This window comes from Pezoporus flaviventris, unplaced genomic scaffold (assembly GCF_033815535.1).
Source record: "Pezoporus flaviventris isolate CSIRO_AGI_PZ_B2104156 unplaced genomic scaffold, CSIRO_AGI_Pfla_v1 ptg000079l, whole genome shotgun sequence".
NCBI lineage: Eukaryota > Metazoa > Chordata > Aves > Psittaciformes > Psittacidae > Pezoporus > Pezoporus flaviventris.
The window spans coordinates 4,174,527-4,192,895 of record NW_026892627.1 but is presented as its reverse complement, the minus strand read 5'-3'; the positions used below and the strand labels follow the sequence as shown (position 1 = coordinate 4,192,895).

General features: G+C 40.6%; 1 long non-coding RNA gene across 2 annotated transcripts; it reads left to right on the top strand.

Moving 5' to 3' along the window:
• Nucleotides 1-794: 794 nt before the first annotated feature.
• On the top strand, nucleotides 795-17,942 carry LOC133280027 (uncharacterized). 2 transcript variants are annotated; one of them, XR_009747036.1, is made up of 4 exons: nucleotides 795-976; nucleotides 4,939-5,035; nucleotides 15,763-15,918; nucleotides 17,681-17,942. It is a non-coding gene; the product is annotated as an uncharacterized LOC133280027 (long non-coding RNA). The 2 variants fall into 2 exon arrangements; XR_009747035.1 differs by having other exon boundaries at nucleotides 797-976; nucleotides 17,684-17,942.
• Nucleotides 17,943-18,369: the final 427 nt, after the last annotated feature.

Genomic DNA, 18,369 nt, shown 5'->3' with positions numbered 1-18,369 from the left:
CATTCCCATCTGACTTGCTTCTGGGCATTTTCTGGTGAGTATTCAGATCAGAAGTGATTTTTAAAATCGGTGTTGCCAATGATAAACTTTTAGAAATCATAAGAAGTCTTCCAAAAGGGAGGTTATGAAGATAGATACTTATTTACAAGTTTTTTCCTATATTCACTGGGATTATCTGGCTCCTTTGCATCAAGTATTCAGGACTCTTCATAATTAGTCAGGGCAGAAAAAATCTGGGGGGCTCACTGGGTTTTCTTTGTGAAGTGCCTTTCCAATGGCTCCACTGTGGAAGCTGGAGAAATAAGTGCAGTATGAACTTCTAGGATAATTATAGGATATATAGGATATAGGAACTTAAGTGAAGGGTGTGAGTTGGAAGCACTGAATTGTGGAGTGTCATGAAATTAATGTGCTCTTCCATATTGGTAGGTAGCACAGAGTTATCAAAGAATTTATGTAACAAATCACTGACAGCTTTCTATAGTGTGCCAGCCAAGGAGAGTCAGAAAGCTTATTTGATCAGGTTTTTGGAGTTTGTAATGGAAATATAATAGCCATGAAAATTTAAGGAGACTTAGGGGCATTTTTCCATCCAGGATATTCATGCATTAACTTAATGCTGCTATTCTAGCCCCACAACCTTTTGTAGCCTGATGTACTCTTGTCCACTGCACCATCTCTCCATTTGAGACATTCACAAATACAGTAATTAAGGTAGTCTCTCTGCTTACCCAGCTAACAGAACACGCATGCATACTTCCTATTTAAAACAGCAGCACTAAGTCATACGCTTCATAAGACAACTCCTTTAAAAATAGCAGTGTGTGTTTGGGAACACTGCCTGCCTGTTCCTGCCATAGGATACTCACTTAACGTTGCATTTCCCTATTGTGTCAGCTTGAGGCTTTTGACCCTGAAGGTGGAGCCAGACTTTCAAATTCTTCACTGAAATCCCAGCTGCTGCAGGACCCTCATGGTGAGGGCTTTGGTCAATTTATTTTTAGAAAGACTGCTTTAAAGAGCCTAAGTTTGTCCTCCTTTGCCTGGGAGTAACTCAAGGTAAGTTCTAAGTAGGGGAAGCTGAAGATAATAAACCAGTCTGTGCAACAGCAGAACCAGGCATCATAATTACTTTCCAATACGAGCCAAATTCAGATTTTACCATTCCTGTTGATTTTAAACAGAGGGTGTTTCACAACTGTGGTGAAGAACCGCAGCATAAAATAAAACTATGAAGAAAATGGAGGTCACTTGGACAGAAAATCTGTGGAAAAGAGAAGGATTAAATATGCATGACTCCTGTAATCATGCAGGTGCTCAAAAGCAGTTTGTCTAACACATTATCAATAAATCAATGATTGTGTGCAATGACCTCCAGGGAGTGCTAAACAATGTTTTTGGTTAATTGTGTGTGACGTGGCAGGTAAGCAAGCAGCTCTCTGCCACTTATCTGATGCCTTTTGTTTTGGGATACCTGTGGTCATGGTTTCAAAACTGCATTGCATCAGTACGATGGAGTCTAAGCAGGCATTTGTACCCATAAGTTAAATGCATTCCCTGGCCGTGGGGGGCAACCAACTTAGGTCATTCCATGTCTATTGTATTGAACAAGGGGCCTGTAACCAGAAAGCCTGTTGGAAACAGATGCTGACCTGTTAATTCCTGACCTGTACAGGAGATGCTGGTTGGCTTAGTCCTCAGCTGTGCCCAGCAGCAAATTGTTCACTGACAAGAGAGAACATTATACTCCAGAAACTGTTCCTGGCATGCATTGATTTCTCAGTGTAGGAGAAAATAAAGCAGATAAGGATGCAGCACTTAAGGTCAGACTTTTGCATTGGCTTCACCAGGAGTAAAGTCAGGATGTTTTCATCTGAACATCAGGAAAGAGCTCAGAGACAAGTGATGAGTTCTCTGAGAAAATGAAGGAAAACAGGGAGCTGTCAGGATGGTTCAGGCTTGCAGCTCTGCCCCAGATGCTGCTTAAATTACCTTACAAGCAAACCACTGTGCAGTGCTTGGGGTGGAAATCTTGAGGGACCTTGAAGTCAATGGATTTTTTTTCCCCTCAACTAAACGCAAATCCTAGAAACAATCCAAGGAAATACTCCCCTGCCTTCCCTTGCCATAGTAGATTCGGACATCTGTCCCCAGGGATCCTCTGTGTTCTGAACCCAAGTGCTTAACTCAAGAGTTTCTGATGTATTTACTCCTACATTCTTTTAGCATTTTCTACTGGTCAGCAACTGGTACTTCCGGCTGTGGGAAGTTTGAATAATCTCAATGTCCCTGCACTTGTCCCAACCTTGCATCTATCCCGTTGTCACTAAATTTCGCTGTGTATCAGTAGACTGATCTTTGTAACTAAATAATCTTCCAAATTCTATGTATTATAACCCATGTGATACCTCTCTAGTTTCTTTCACAATTTCATAAAAATTCTTTGGCTCTAGATTAAAGCAGATTAAATCTGCATATTTATTTATACTTGTTGAACCACAAATCTTACTATCATTTTGGAATGATCAGTTTAAAAATCTAATCAAGCCTGATGTTTTCACAAGTCACTTCATGAAGATTCCTGGAAAGGTGCTTCTCAATCCAGTGGATTATTGAATTAATTGCCAGTAGTAATGCCATTGCTGTGTATAGTGGGAAAAGGAAAGAAAAACAGCTCACCAACTTGGAATCGAGACATTCCCCTGAGGATATTAATGTCACCAAGTCCATAAAGAGATTATATAGTTCAATAAAAATAGAAACAAAGTCAATGCCTTGTTTAAAAAGATAAAGAAGGTCAACCATAACCTGATCAGGGCAATTCAGGGAAAGAGAACACAAAGGGAATTATAACACATGCATCAAGAATGAACAAATACCCTTAAATGAGTAATTTATTCTCCTTTTCTGTTTGTAAATTGCCCTGGTCCAACAGTTATTCCTTTCCCTTCCTCCCTCTCCCCCCTCCCTGAAATTGCTATCAAAACACTTCAGGAAGTAACCCATGCTCTGTAGCCTGCTCACAGGCTTTTCACTGCCAGAATACAATACATGACATTGAAGAATGAGCTTGTTTGAACAGGTTGTGTTAGGTTTCTATGTCCTCCTTGAAAGCGTGCAACTCTTCAGATGAGTTATCTTTGTACTGGGAAGAACCATGTTTACAAATCTGAAAGGAGCAATTATCAGTAAATGGTTTCTTCAGGGCAATGAGCCTTTATGCTCCTAAGAGCTAGGCTTAATTGAAGAACAAGCAGTTGTTTTGTCCTCCAAGCTACTGAAGCCTGCCAAAGTGGGAGAGGTTTTATTCTGTGATGTTCTGTGTCAGTTCTTGTGTGTCAGCTCTGTTTACTTGGCTAACACTAATCATGTGGAGCTTCTTTTGTCAGGATTGTTTTGCAATATTCATTGAAAATAAACTGTTCCAACCCTTCTTACAGTTAGTAACAATGCTATGGACATCAGCAGGGGGAAAATATATACCTGTTCTGGCAGCTGTGGGTAATTCCTCTCTCCACGACAGTACTGGGTTACAAAGACCCCAGAGATTGTGAGTAGAGTGATGTTTTATTGGTGGCCTCCACACTTGCTGTAGCATCCATAGGATAACTAGCAACTACTGAAAGGAATCCCATGAGTGCTGAGCTGTTCTGGGTGAAGGATTTGAAATAGCAGTGGCTACAAGCTCTTGACAACAGACATGGGATTTTGCTCTGGTGTAGCAAATCCTTCTCCTGCCCTGCAAGCTTTTGTGGACAGTAGATGCTTGCTCACTGCACAGCTCCCATGAGCAGATGCAGGTTCCCTCCTGATGTGGTTTTCCTCGCATTCATAAAGGCAGAAATGCTACTCAGTTTACAGGGCTGACAATTCTTGGCCTTGCTGGAACCTCCAGAGTGACTGGTAATGAAACCTGACCATTATTCATGCAGTATTATTGCAGCATGTCTTCTGACAAATTTCTCCCTTGGGTACTGACAGGGTCCTAGAGTGATAAAGTTGACAAAGGCAGCTAGTTCATATGCAGCTGCCTGTGGCAGTCTGATTCTGCTTCGTCCCAGAGAGCTTTCTTACAGTGGGAATCTGTGTATGTAACTAGGATGTTGTTTTCTGTGTATTGAGTCTTCATATTTTTAAGAACTGTGACTGACTGGGAGAAGACTTGTCATTTCTCTAGTACTACAAGCCTGTTCAGGCACACACATCCCCACACAAATGCTCTCTCCTGGGCAATGGTACAGGTGTTCGTTTATTTCTGATAATTGTTTTATTATTGTATTCAGCTAACATGAAAACTGGGTGGTTGAAAACAAACAGGAAGCTGAAGCAGAGAGTGTCTAGAGGACAGTGAATGGATTGGAGAAAACCATTTGTATTAAAGAGCTCTTAGGTGGTACTGACTCACTAAAGACTAAATCTCACGCTCGGCACCAGCACCTCACAGTAAGACAGGAGTCTGAGTGCAAGTCTTTGGTCTAAATCTGTTAGGAGACAGATCTGAATTGCAGTCCCAAAACTTCTGGAATAAACAGTGAACTACTGCTCCTTTAGTCATACCCTTCCTTGACCAGACATGACATCTCTGTTGAAATGCTATGCTCACTTCCATTAAAAGCTGACAGCTTTTAATGGAGGGGGGAGGGAGGGAATTGCCAGGAATTTCTTGATCAAACCTTCTTAGGATCCCATTAGCCTTACCATTATAGTCTCTTCTGTAGGTCCTTTCTCAATCTAATTTATTTGCTGGTGTTAGTTAACAAATGAGAAGGGCTCTGATAAGATTTGGTCCCATATGTAAGCATTAGCAAAGCTGCAGCACAAACCAGAGTTCTGCAAATAGATATGTAAATGTATCAAAAATTGCTTGTTTCCTGCAGTCAAGAGGTAATTTACATACACAATCCATCACTGTCTCCTCACTGAACTTTCTATTGACAGGTTAACAAAACTTCTGGGACACCGTGATATCCAGGATGAAGACAGTAATATGTGTTCAGGAGGGTGACGGTATTTGGGATGGCACTAGTGCAGAGAGGTATGTGGTGTTATGCCAGGGTACAAGGATCTACCAAAGAACCCAAAAGGATTTACTCAGCCATAACAAACACACACAAGAGCACATATGAAAAAAATCTAATCAAAGAGAAGTTAGAGTTCCTGGTCATCTAACTACTGTGTGAGCACCCAGTGGCCTATAATGTGAAAGGATATAATCTAGTGTTTAAATCTGGGGGATTTTATGTTTATCAAATTGCAGTGTTTCTGTCAGTGCTCAAAGATAAGAAAACTTATAACTATCTTCCATAACCCAGTACTGACAGCTGCCAACAAGGCTTACAATGAGGCCCCCATATCAATGCAGCTCAGCACCCTGTGTACTCATTCACCAGGTGCAGAGCTGCAGAGACAGTCCGCCTCACATGCTCCAACTCACGCTGAGCGGGAGTGATTGTACAGATCTGTAGGCTCTCCATCCCTCTCAGGGTTGTTTTCTTCCCTGTTCATCATCTTAAAAAGTGGGTGTGGGAGACAGCTGGTTCAAATTCCACACCCACCCACAACAGTAGTATCTTTCTGCCTGAGTATCAATAGTTGACAAGCCTAAATTGTGAAGTGCTGCAGGAATAGTGAAAAAGTTGAGACTGCTATGCTGAGAAAACCTTTATTCCCTTGTAGGAATGATGCATTAGCCAAAGGTTAGAGCTGCTTTATTTCAGGGTGCATACAGCTATGGATGTGACTGTCTTTAATGTAGATCAGGCTATTTTAAGGCATACCAAAAACACATAGAATGAATTATAGAATGGTTTGAATTGGAAGGGACCTTAAAGATCATCTAGGTCCATCCCCTACCATGGGCCGTAGATAGATACATTAGATAGACACAGTAGATTTGTTAACACGAAGAATCTCTAAACAGCAAAACAAGACTGAACATGAATCCTTTTTCTTTTCAGTCATTTAAACTATGAATATTCAAGAGATGTTCAGCAGATATTTGCTCCTGGTTTTAAATAAGCCTTTTCTTATCCTGATATTCCTACCATGTTTGCTTTTCGCAACAGTCCAGAGGAAGAATATATTTGTCAAATCACATCTGTGAGTGATTCTTGGTCTGTAATTTCTTTACAAGCATTTGTTACATAGGATTGAACATAAGGATTCAAACTTCAGGATGTGTTGTGTAGCTGCTGTGCATTTGGGTTCCTCTCATAGGGAACAGAGCTATGAGAATTGCATTTCCTCAGGGAATAATTCTGTTTACAAATTTCAAATATACTCTCTGCAAATACACTTCACTACTAACCTAAATTGTTTTGTTCCCACAAGCACAGCAAATGATTTAATCTTTCTCTTTGACATTGGACTGTCCAATTAGCCCCTCCTTTTTCACAGCTACAATGCATTATTTCACCACTTTCTTGTAGGGTCTAGTTACAGGAGCAAGAAATAATTTATTACCTGGCATCTTCCCTAAGAGACAGACTATAGGAAATATTTCAGGTCAGGAACTCAGATTGTTCAGGTTAAGGTCAATCAAATTCCAATTTATCTCACAAGGAAAACTTGCCACAGACTTAGTGAAAGCTAGGTTTCCCACTCCCAGGCACTCCATGCTTCAAACAAGGCCTCACCACAGCTTATTTTTCCCTATGTACACAACTGTCACTATGGCCAGTATTTAAATCAGTTCCACTTGGCAAAAATAACTAGATCTGGACTGAAAACAAACCCATTGCCTGCTAAAAGGCATTGAGAGATTTCTCTGCTCACTGGCAGAATGATCAGCAAGATCCTTTTGAAGATTTCAATTTGCTAATGGTACTAGGGCAGGCACAGGAACTCAACTTTTTCCAAAGTTTGTGGACAGCAGGCAAGAGAATGGACTAAGGAAGAGGGTCCCTCAACTAGATGCTAGAGAGAAGACAATATATTTTGGGTGTTAAAATTTAACTGTCAACATTTGTTACCAAAGAAACAGTTTAATGGGATACTGAATTGACAATGATCTTTCCTGGAGCAGAAGACTGGAGAAGAAAACCCAAAATACATTTTCTGCCCATGATATGAAATTGTTTCTTGTTACAACCCTGCCAAGAAACCAGGACTACTAGACCAGGTACTGGCTGTTCCCATCCGGGAAGACAGCCTGCACTCCATTCTCCACTAGAAAGGGTCGTTCTTTGCTTGGACTACATTCATGGGATACACTTCTGAAAGGCTGAAGGAACTGAGCCAAATATCCTCTCCATGTCCCCACCTCAGATGGATAGAGCTGTGGTACATGTCTGATGTGCCTGAGATTTGGTTCTAGAGTGGAAGCTTGGGGATGGAAAAGAAGATGATTTTCTGTAAGACGCATCAAAAGGACAAGTCTGGGCACTGTTGTCTTGTCTTCACCTTTCTTTATTGTCTGACATTGATTTATCTATACCCAGAATAAAGTAGGAAATATTCATCAGCATCAGGACCAACATGAATTCCTGAAAAACTCTACAAATATCCTGTAAATAATAGTGATTCTTTACTGACAGACAATTCTAAGTTCTGACATTTAACTTGTTCTTCATTTGTGAGATGTGTCCTATGAGTACTGCACAGTGCCATTCAATCAGAATGTCATGTTGTATCAACTCAGCACCCTGAAATATTTGTTGATTATACAATAAATAAAACTTGGAATGGTGACTTGATAATTGAACCATTCAGACTGCCTTCCTGGGGCACTAACTTTCAGCACAAGCAGCGTGCAGTAGGTGTGCTACTTCTTTTTCTCCTCCTTCTTCCCAGGCTTAGATGTCAGACACACAATAGAGCTGACTTAAAAAGTGACAGTGAGTGGGATTCACAAGGCCAGATACCAAATGATGACCACAGTGCCACATTTGAGCTTTTGCCTATATTCTCTGTGTAGATAATGGGAAGGAATAGGTGCTTTCTGGGTATTTTTCATCTTACCCTAACCAGACTTTTAAAACATAAAAGGTGACTTGTGCCCTAAAATTTCCTGTTTCTTTGCCTTGACAAATAAAGCACCAGGTAATGTGCTTATCTGTAGATATCTACAACCTTTCCCGTTTTAGCTGTGTGGTAATGGTGCATGCTTAGAGCCCACAGAAAGTAGGAAGTAATTTATTTAGGTGCACAGCTGTCAATGGAGGGAATCTGGAATAATTTATATATTGCCTGCTGTTTGCCCTGGGATAAGAACAAATGCACAAACAACTCACCAGTTTTGATAACATATTAGGCCTTGGAAACTTGAATGCATTTTTAAGTCTTTAGGGTAGTTATCAGAAAGGAATATGAACAAAGATGATGTGTTATGTATTCTCTTCAACAAGACTCACACCTCTATACAAGCTGTGTGGAGGGAAAGACAACAGAAGTGCTAGCCAGCAAGATAAATGAACACATTTGCAGCTGATTTTTCTTGTCCAAAATCACACCAACTGAAGAACACATATAGCCTTTCTCCAGAAAAAAAATAACATCCCTCCCCAATAATTAATGACTAAGGGTGTACTGAAGATAAAAAAAAATAGTCATAGCAACAGCTATGTGGGCTGTTATCTTAGTGTCAGAAGAAGGACTTGGGGGTGTTGCTTGATGAGAAGCTCATCATGACACAGCAGTGTGTGCTCCTGGGCTGCATCACCAGCAGCATGACCAGCAGGATGAGGGAGGGCATTCTCCACATCTTCTCTGCTCTCATGAGACCCCCACCTGAAGTTCTGCATCCAGCTCTGGGCCCCCAACATAAGAAGGGCATGGAGCTGTTGAAGCAAGTTGAGAGGAGGCTACAGAGATGCTTTGAGGTCTGCAGAACCTCTGCTATGGAGACAGGCTGAGAGAGCTGGGTTTATTAAGCCTGGAGAAGAGAAGGCTCTGGGGAGAACATAGAGCAGCCTTCTAATACCTAAACTGGACTACAAGAAAGCTGGAGAAGGACTTTTTACAAGGGCAGATAGTGATAGGGGATAGATTTAAACTGGCAGGAGATTTAGATTAGGTTTTAGGAAGAAGTTCTTTCCTGTGAGGGTGATGAGGCCCTGGCACAGGCTGCCCAGAGAAGCTGTGGCTGCCCCATCCCTGGCAGTGTTCAAGACCAGGTTGGATGGGCCTTTGAGTAACCTGGTCTAGTGGAAGGTGTCCCTGCCTGTGGCAGGAGGTTGGAACTGGATGAGTTTTAAGGTCCCTTCCAACCCACACCATTCTGTGATTTATGATTCTCTGATTTTATAATTGTAGAGTGAAGACGTAACTATGGTCAGAGAGAATTGTAACATTTCATGATCATCTGTTGCCTTAAGTCTCTCCTTGGTTTCAAGAAGCCTCCACTGCCTCCAGTCTAACCTCGTGCTTGAAGCAGGATTATTAAAAAACACTAGATCAACTCAGATGTGTTTTTGTCTAGACGAGTCTTGGGTGATGAGTCAAGGGTGGATATCTCACAACTTCTTCGGGCAACCTATTCCACCGCTACCCTTCCCTGATAATGGAAATGTCATACTCAGTATCCAGCCCAGAATGCTCAAGATGCAGTCTGTGGTTGTTGCCCTTTGTTATCTCCATTGCCAGTGCTGAGATGAGTTTGACTCCCATATCTCCACGTCTCAATTTCAGTGAGATCTCTCCTATTTTTTATATTTTTTTTTTTGCTGCAAGCCACAGTGTTACAGTATTTCAAGTTCATTTCATACTCCTCCATCAAGGATATCTGGCAGACTGTGATGTTGCTGAAGGGGGTGATCCTGTGCTGACAGCAAGGCTGCAGATGGGGATGAAGCTAATGAATCTCATCACACCCCACACTCCATCTCTAGTACTGGTGTTTAGCGAACTGCTGCATGTGAAAGGAAGAAAAGAGACATTCCTTAACAACCTTCTGAATGCTGGCATCCTTGCTGCAGTGTTAGGTTTCCTTCAAGTCTGACTTTTCTGCTTGGCACAGAGAATATGTTAAACAGAAAGAACTTATACATAAGTTTTAATGTACATTAGCATGATCTTCTCTTTCTGATCAACCAAGTTTCAGCTGCATTTGGCATTGGTGTTCTAATAAAAGGACCCATTTTTACTGGCAGACCACCTCACCTGGAATGACCACAGATTTCCAGTGCATACTTCCCAGGCCTGGTCTCACATCTGTTGAACGAGCATGACTGGTAAGACAGTTTGAACTGAAACCCATAGCACTATTTAATCTGGCTCTTTTGATCAGCAAGAATGACTCCATGATCCAGGTGTTCCTACTCCTTCCTTCCCAGGAGTCACTGAGCAGGACCAGACCTTCTGCAAATGTTGCTGCAGTGGTTTGTTTTACTCTACCAGTTACAGCTGCCATCTCACTCCAGCATCAAGATTAGAGGCTTGTTTCCCAGGTTAAACAGCAACAATGACATTCAGTTTCCTTGACCGACTTTGGCCTTGCTGTTAATAAGTTGTCTGTACTCCTGCCACAGTTCCATGTAAAGGTCCTTAATATGATTAGTTTGTATGTGTTGAGGCCTTTCTGCTTGAGGACCCAAGTGTCACTGTGGCTGCAAGCCAAGCTGCAGGATCTGCAGGTTTCCAGAGCAGTTGGGGACTGAAATAACTCTCACTGGTCAGGTGCTGTCACGTCCTGTGCTGGTCCTGTGCTGGTCCTGAAAAACCTTTGTCAGCTTGGCTGAACCATTCCCAAAGAGTCATAGCACAATCGACCTGACAGTCACTGGGCTCTAATCGCTGATGCCTTTTAGCTGCTCTCATTGTCATGGCTTTAGATGGAACAAAACGCCTTTCTGCTGCTTCCCATCAGTCACAGTTTGGACAGCACTGTTGACAATGTGCCACCAGACAAACATGGTCAGAATGAAGCAGATCTTTCAATCTGACTGTTTGGACCCATTTGGAGGTTTTAATTCCTATCATGTCTTTATACACCCCCTTTGGTGAAATCAGTATTTCAAAGGTCTACCCCAGCCTACACCAGCAAATGGCATCATGTTTCTCTCTTTCTCCACGTGTGATTTAAAAGCCTCCACTGATGGGAGCTTGTTCTGGAGTGACTTGTTCTCAAAACTCAGGGTTCCAGGTTTTTCTCTGCTTTGAAGAGGTGCTGTTAATGAACAAACACATCTTTTCCTGCCTGCCTGCTAAGTGAGGACTAAGTTTTTCTGAGTGAGTTCTGGTGCCATGCCAATGATAATTCTGTTTCTTTTGAGAGGTGACCTCTCGATGGAAGTTAGAAAGGATGTCAATTCCTTCCATATACTGTGTGTACAGAATTTCTGTGCAAGCTTTAAAGCAATTTTTAATACTGGATGTATTTCTGAAGTGAACATGTATTTTTAAATGCTGGCGTCTCCACATGGCTGAGTTTATGGAGTATGTAACATTACACTCAAAATGGAATAGATTTAATTGAATTATCCACACTCTTATAAAGCCACTTATCACTACAAGCTGCATGACATGCAAACACAGGTGCATGAATCCTCACAATTCCTCCTGCAACATGGAAAATTATTATCGTCTCTAGCTGCAGATGAAGGGATAGAAGATGGCATTTTCTGAAGTCTCTGAGTGATTTTTAGGATCTACTTAGAAAAATTCCTGTAATTTATCCAGGATATTAAAGCGAAAGATCTGAAAGCCACTGGCTAAGCCAACAGCTTAACTCAGATCTTCTGTGTCCAAAAGCAAGTGCAGAGGTAAGCCTTATCTAAAGGGAAGGCTGCTAGACAGCATAAGGCAGTGTTAGGGTATGAACTGCTACACGTAGGTCTCAAGATCACCAGTAAATACATACCCAAATCCCTTGAAACTTCTGGTATTTTTATGCAAATTGCAGAAAAGATCACCAGCTGTTTAGGAAAAAAAAAAAAATCAAAACAACCAAAAAAACCCCACAAACAAACAAAAAACCCCAAAACCCAAAAGCAAAACCAATAAGATATTATGCAAAAATCATAGAAAAAATTATGTTGGAAGACACATCCAAATGTCAGAACTGGATGCTCAGAACAGGAACAATTTTGGAGTTATGCATGGCAGCTTGCCCATGGCATTGTCCAGTTAAGCTCTGAAACCTTGCAAGAAAGGTCCAATATCTGGACACATCACTGTGAAAAAATGTTTTCTGTTCCCATAATGATTTTTACTTGTGATAGTCAAAATCTTTTTATGGGTAATTCTTGGAGCTATTCTAGGTAGAACACGAAGTTTTAAACACATGCATCGTTCCAGTACATATGGACAAGGACTCCTTCCGAAGTCTCAAAAAAGGTAAACATGACCATCAATTCACTCACCCTCCATTATGAAGCCTTCCTCCCCCCTCCACACACCATCCTTCTGAACATGTACCTAGGAAATAAAGAGACTTGTGGTTACATTATTATTTCAACCCAGGATAAATTCGCTTTGTCTTTCCTGTTTATTTTTGCTAATTCTCTGCCCATCAGCTTGTGGATCATTTTCATTATTCCCACTGTATTTCATTCAGATCAGGAAATCAACCCCAGATTTCCTGTCCTAGGCTGTTAGGTATGACAGAATCTCTGACAACAGCCCTTCATCCCTGCCATCCCTCCTCTGAAAACTGAGTTTGCCCTGATATATAATGTAACTGCCACTCAAATGTCAACAATTCTCACAAAGCACAACGTCTTCAGAAATGTATTTAGACAGATATGTCTGGCTTCAGACTTTGCTTAATCCTTAGTTCTCTTTCAGACTTTTGGTGGCTGTTCTCCCCTTTGTGTCTTGTGTGGAAGCCACTCTACTACGCCTGGTGTAATTGCTGCTCTCCAAGAGTCAAGATCCCTGTACACACTACCGTGGCAGTGCCCTGGTGTGCTCCACAAAGGGTTTGTTCTTGACTGAGAACCAGCTCTGCTCCAGACATAATCTGGTACCCTTATGGTGTCTGCAGTATACATACAACCTTGCTTCAAATTGTCTGGGAGATTTCATAGCCTATTTGTTCCTCCCCTTGCCAAATAAAAAAAGGCTAAATAAACAGTAGGGAATTCACATATGCTTCACCTCCGGCCACTGAAATCTGTATTAACAGCTCCTCCAAAAGTTCAGCCTCTGCTTAGATGAGACCAGACAGGACAATCTTCATGTATCTTACATATAGCAGAAAAAAAAATTGAAAATAAATGAATAATGAAGAAAACTGGTCTGCAAAAAAGGAGACAAACCCTAACCATTCCTTACCATTATAGAAATTTACACAGATAGATAGGCAGTGACGAGCAAACTGCTAAAGGTAAAACAAAAATGAAATGAATAAACCAAGATTCTCTAAACTTGGACTCGAGCAGTTATTGCTTATTTCTGTGCAGCTCTCTGGGCCAGGCCAATTTTCCTGGACGAGAGACTGCTCAGTCCTGGAGAACAACAAAACATTCCCAGGTAGTTGTTAGAGGATTAATTAGAGTGGACAGAAACAGTGAGAGCCCGGGAAGCCTGTTGCCTGCAGCTGGACCATGGCTGTGAAGAGCTGTGAGCAGACACACAGCCAGGTCTTGGAAATCTCAGGACTTTTTGTTGCAATCCGTTAATGCTGACAGAAAAAAACATCAATGACAGATACCACTCCAAAGCATACAATGGAACAAGAAACACTATTTTATTCAACGCTTTATTTTAATGTCTCGTTCCAGTCATCTCTTTTCTCTGACTTTGTTCAAAAGTTTTTTTTCCAGTTTCTGGCTTATTATATAAATATAAAAAAAAGAAGAATTCAAAATGCTTTGAGTGTTTGAATTGTGGCATCTTTACAGGAAAAGTACAGGCAGAACTACCTCAAAATACAATGAAAATGCATCTAAGAGAAAATAACCTCTTTTTTTTTAAATGCTCTTGGTTATATGGGATGACAAAGTGAAGCCCATTCTTTTTCTATACTACTTTCCTGATAATATTAGTAAATTAAAAAAGCGTAGAAATTTTTTTTAATATTTAATTATTTGCTTTCTCATGATTACCTTAGGTTATATTTGTAATGGTGTCAGGGCTGCCTGAATTAACTTAAAACATGTTAATTCAGGTCCTAGAAAGAGTCTTTCTGCAGTCGTTTGAAGTCTTGGGTTGCTGTTTGTATCTGTTTCTCAGCAGGTACAAATGCAAACAGATATTCCTCAAGTTTGAGCAGCATATGCCCATTCCACGCCTCAGTTTTCTTTCTGTCTCAAGTTCTGAGTAACAGATTTACAAACAGTTAAAAATAATAAAGTTGGCATTCAGTTTAATAAAACCCTGTTGTCTGAGAAACTTTGCATTGTGAAGGTGACTTGAACATGGATCAAGTTCTAAATTGAGGTTATGGGAAGAAACCCATTCCCACTGGACTAATTTAAATACCAGACCTTTTAAAAACCTATGCTGGTGCTGTTGTCTCTGTAGTTTTGCAATTGTAAATAGCCTTTACTGAAAGACATGTCAGGTGTGAGTTAATAATAACCCAGTCTCCAGATTCTACCCTTTTCTTGCAGGAATATTGCAATTAAGACCATTTTCTTGTACCGTACATTCCAGCAACAAAAATTTTCTCTGTTTGCATGTCTTGGGCTCAGTTTCTGTCTCAGATAAGAGGACCCCTACTATGTTTTTCAGTATTCTGATGGAATCTCTACTCTTGTACATTCTCTTTTCCAGTTTTACCCTATTGAAAATAAGCCTAATAGTTCTGAAGATAATTGGATTCCATGTACTGATCACATCCACCTAGCTGAAGTCCCTGCTGTTCTACTTTGCAGGATTTATGTTCCTCTCTGATTCTTATCACTTAATGTCTTTTTAAGACAGGGACATTTGCCAGGAACAAGGAGGTGATACGCCATTAGATTCCCCAAATGGTCTCTGCTGATAAAATAGGTTACTCAGTAATTACCCTAGCTGAAATTTCCACAACGAAAGCCACATGGACACTTGATAGTGTCTCTGTGCTACTCTACCAACATGAACTCATGGAAAGTTTCCTGACAAATCAGATTTTTCAACTCAGCAGCTACTAAGTTTTCACACCATGCCCAGGAGTGGAAAATAAAACCCACTCACAAAAAATTCTGCCTGCAGACTTTCACAGTGACATTTCTGTGCTCTGTCTCAGGAAAAAGCTAGGAAGGGCAACTTTCATGCTCATGAATAATATGTGTTTTTTCTAAGACCTATAGGTGGGAAAAGGTGATCAGAGACAGCTGCTGGCTTTGGCATAGTTGTCTTGGAGCTATTTGCCTTACACTCACCTGAGCCCTGCAGCCAACAATTTACTTGACTCCAGCTTGTGTATTCAGCTCAGGGTCTGAGGCTGGTACAGACTGAACAGCATATTGAGATCTGCTCCTGATTAACCATCTTCAGGGACAGGAATGTTCAATGAAAGCTGGCAGAGAAAATCAAGCACTTACTCTAAGCAAGCAAAAAGAAGCAGTCTATTTATTTTTCCTCAAATTTCCTGTACCAAAGCCTCTACTTCAAAGATTTTTCATTCTCTGATAGACTCTACCCTCTGCTGCAGGAGTGAAAGGCATCAGTCTCTCTGAGACCACACAGCTTTGCTCTCCATGAGCATAGTTTCTCAATGAAGAATTTTGACAATTCCTATTCCCTGACACACTGTACTGCTTTTCTCCGGATTTCCATACGTTGTAAAAACCATCTGGTCAGTCACCTCTGATGCACAAGAGAGCATTTCAAAGAACATCTCCATTTAATCTCCAAAGTCATGGCTACCTGGTAACATAACGCATTGGTTTGATGCAGGGCTAGAGAGGAATTGTCTGCCCTCAATGCACACCCCTGTAATGTCCAAGAGGCACAACGTATTCTCTGGAGCTGAGCCATAAACAGAGGCTGCTGAAGACAAGAGTCAGCTGGAAGATTATGGTGATAGAATACTTTCTCTGTAAGCAAAGACAGGTAGGTCTGTGTGCGTAAGTCTCTTCTGCCTCTCTCTCTATGAGAACAGGAAGTTACTGAATGCTGAACACTCGCGATCTCACACACACAATTTCATGCTGATAGGCAGAGGGATGCTGCTCATTTGGAAACACAGTCCTTTTCATTGAAGGTGAGATCACTGCTTGCTGTATGGTGACTACTAGGGACATAAAGCACTTTTCTCATTAAAGTTCAATTTGCAGGTATATATATCAGCTAGCTGCTGACTCCAGAGTTACTCCTCTGAAGCACTGACACTGTCACATAGACAAATTAAGAAGCCAGAATCTTTTTGCTCTTAGTTTTACTACCTAATGAGACCATCTGCAAAATGCACTTAACATTGAACTTCAGTGAAAGAAGAATAGCCCTTTAAAACCTCAGATCTTTACTCATGACTGAGAAACACACTAATACCAATTAATGGAGTAGTAAGAAAGAAGGAAAAAACCCACCTATTGTCAGTTTTTTGCATCTGCACCTTGACTGGCTTTCACAGGCTTTGTGGGTGTTTTCTTCTAGCAAGTAAGACCACGAAACCTGGTCCCTTTTTTACTATCCTCTGTATTTAAAAAAGCATCACTAACATACACAACAGTAACCTCTACTACTGTCATGAAGCAGCCCAGAACTCACCAATTCCAACAGTTTGCTTGAATATTACCTGGCTCAAGCCCTTAAATGCCTATCTGTAGTCTTTAAACAAAATCCTCTCAAACCTTTAAACCCACAGCAGATTCTTCCACAGCATTAGAAACAAAACCAGAGGATCTAAAGCTCATTATAGTGGAGACTTGCTTCCTGGAGTCTGGCATTCCTTACCTCATTGCTATTTGTACGCCTGTGATGAGACATGAGCCTTTCTTGAGAGCACTGTATGAATTTTAAGAAAAAGCCAGCATGTGCCTACAGTTCTGACACAAGACAGGCAAAGCATATAGCAAAGTAGTTGTGCAAAGGGTAAGGAAACATTGATAGTGAATAAAATATTTTCTTCAGCTCCTGCACTTAGGGCTGGAGTGTCTGGGTCTATTCACTTTCTACAGGAGTTTTCCTTCAGCATCGCTATTTCACATGGACCTATGGCCCTCTTCTTCATTCCTATTGTTTCTCAGGTTTACAAAAGAAAATGAAAAGCAAATAAATTGTTCCTGGACAATTGTATACTTTCTCTCAAACTTTTGCAGCTCAGTGTGCACAAATTTTAACAGTACATTTCATTACAAGACTTGAGAAAAATATCAAAAATGTTAAAAAATGTAATAAAATATGAAAGATATATTGAACAGAGACTCAAAATAATTTAGAATAGTCTAAGTTGGAAAGGACCTCTGAAGGCCCTAGTGCAACCTCCCACTGAAAACAGGGTTAAGTTCAAAGTTAGGTCAGGTTGCCCAGAATGTTATCTAGCTGAGTTTTGAGTATGTTTCAGGCCAGGTTAGTCATCATTTCGAGTTGGCAGCCTTTCTTCCTAGCAGATACCTGATACTTCTGACTTCCAAGCCTGGAATTTGTCAACGTCTTGTTTGAACTAGGCAATAGAAACATTGGGTACTCAGGTGCAGATGAACCTTTGTCTCAGCAAAAGTTCACATCCCCTGAACCCTGAATTTTTTCTACATTTTCTTCACTAAAGATCTCCAAACACTCAACTTATATGTAGACTATAAATGTCGATAGCTGTCTATACAACCATGACTTCCCTTGGAAAGTGGTTCAGTATTCTTCCCTGTTTCCATAGCAGGAATCAGAAGAAAGGAAGACAGAAGTCGTATACAGCAATTTACCAGAAGTTGCCCTGAACCATAGATGACCCTTCTAGCAGTTTTGACTCTCATTTTGCTGTCCCAGTCTCCATAAACCATTAACCGAAAGATACATTGCCATCATAAATCCAAGTACTTAAGTACTAAGAACCTTTGTTGAATCCAAAATAATACCCCGAAACTACATATACAATAGTCTGCCTACACTGTAATAAAGAAATGGATCCTGCCTCATTATATTGAATTTGGACTTGCCCACCAGTCAGTTAAGCTTAATTTATGATAAGAAACTGAAAAATATGACAGAAAAGCTCAGTAATGCACTGTGAAATAATAACTGGTTTGGCTTCATTTAAAAAAAAAAAAAGGAAAAAAGAACAAACCATAGTGATATTAAATTTCTCATTTAAAAGACCCATATTCAGTCAACAGTGAGCATTAGTTTTCAGCAATGAAATTAGACAGACAGGAGATAAATATCTGCCTAACTCCTTCTAAAACTGTGCCTTCCTCCAATCTCAAAATGATCCTTAAAAATTGCAAATGGAGAGTTCAGAAACAGTAATTTTACTTTTAGATGGATGGCTGTGGGGAGTTATTTCATGTTTGTTTGTAACTCTATTTGGATTAAACAAGTTGTGACAAAGTTTTTGGAGGATCAGGA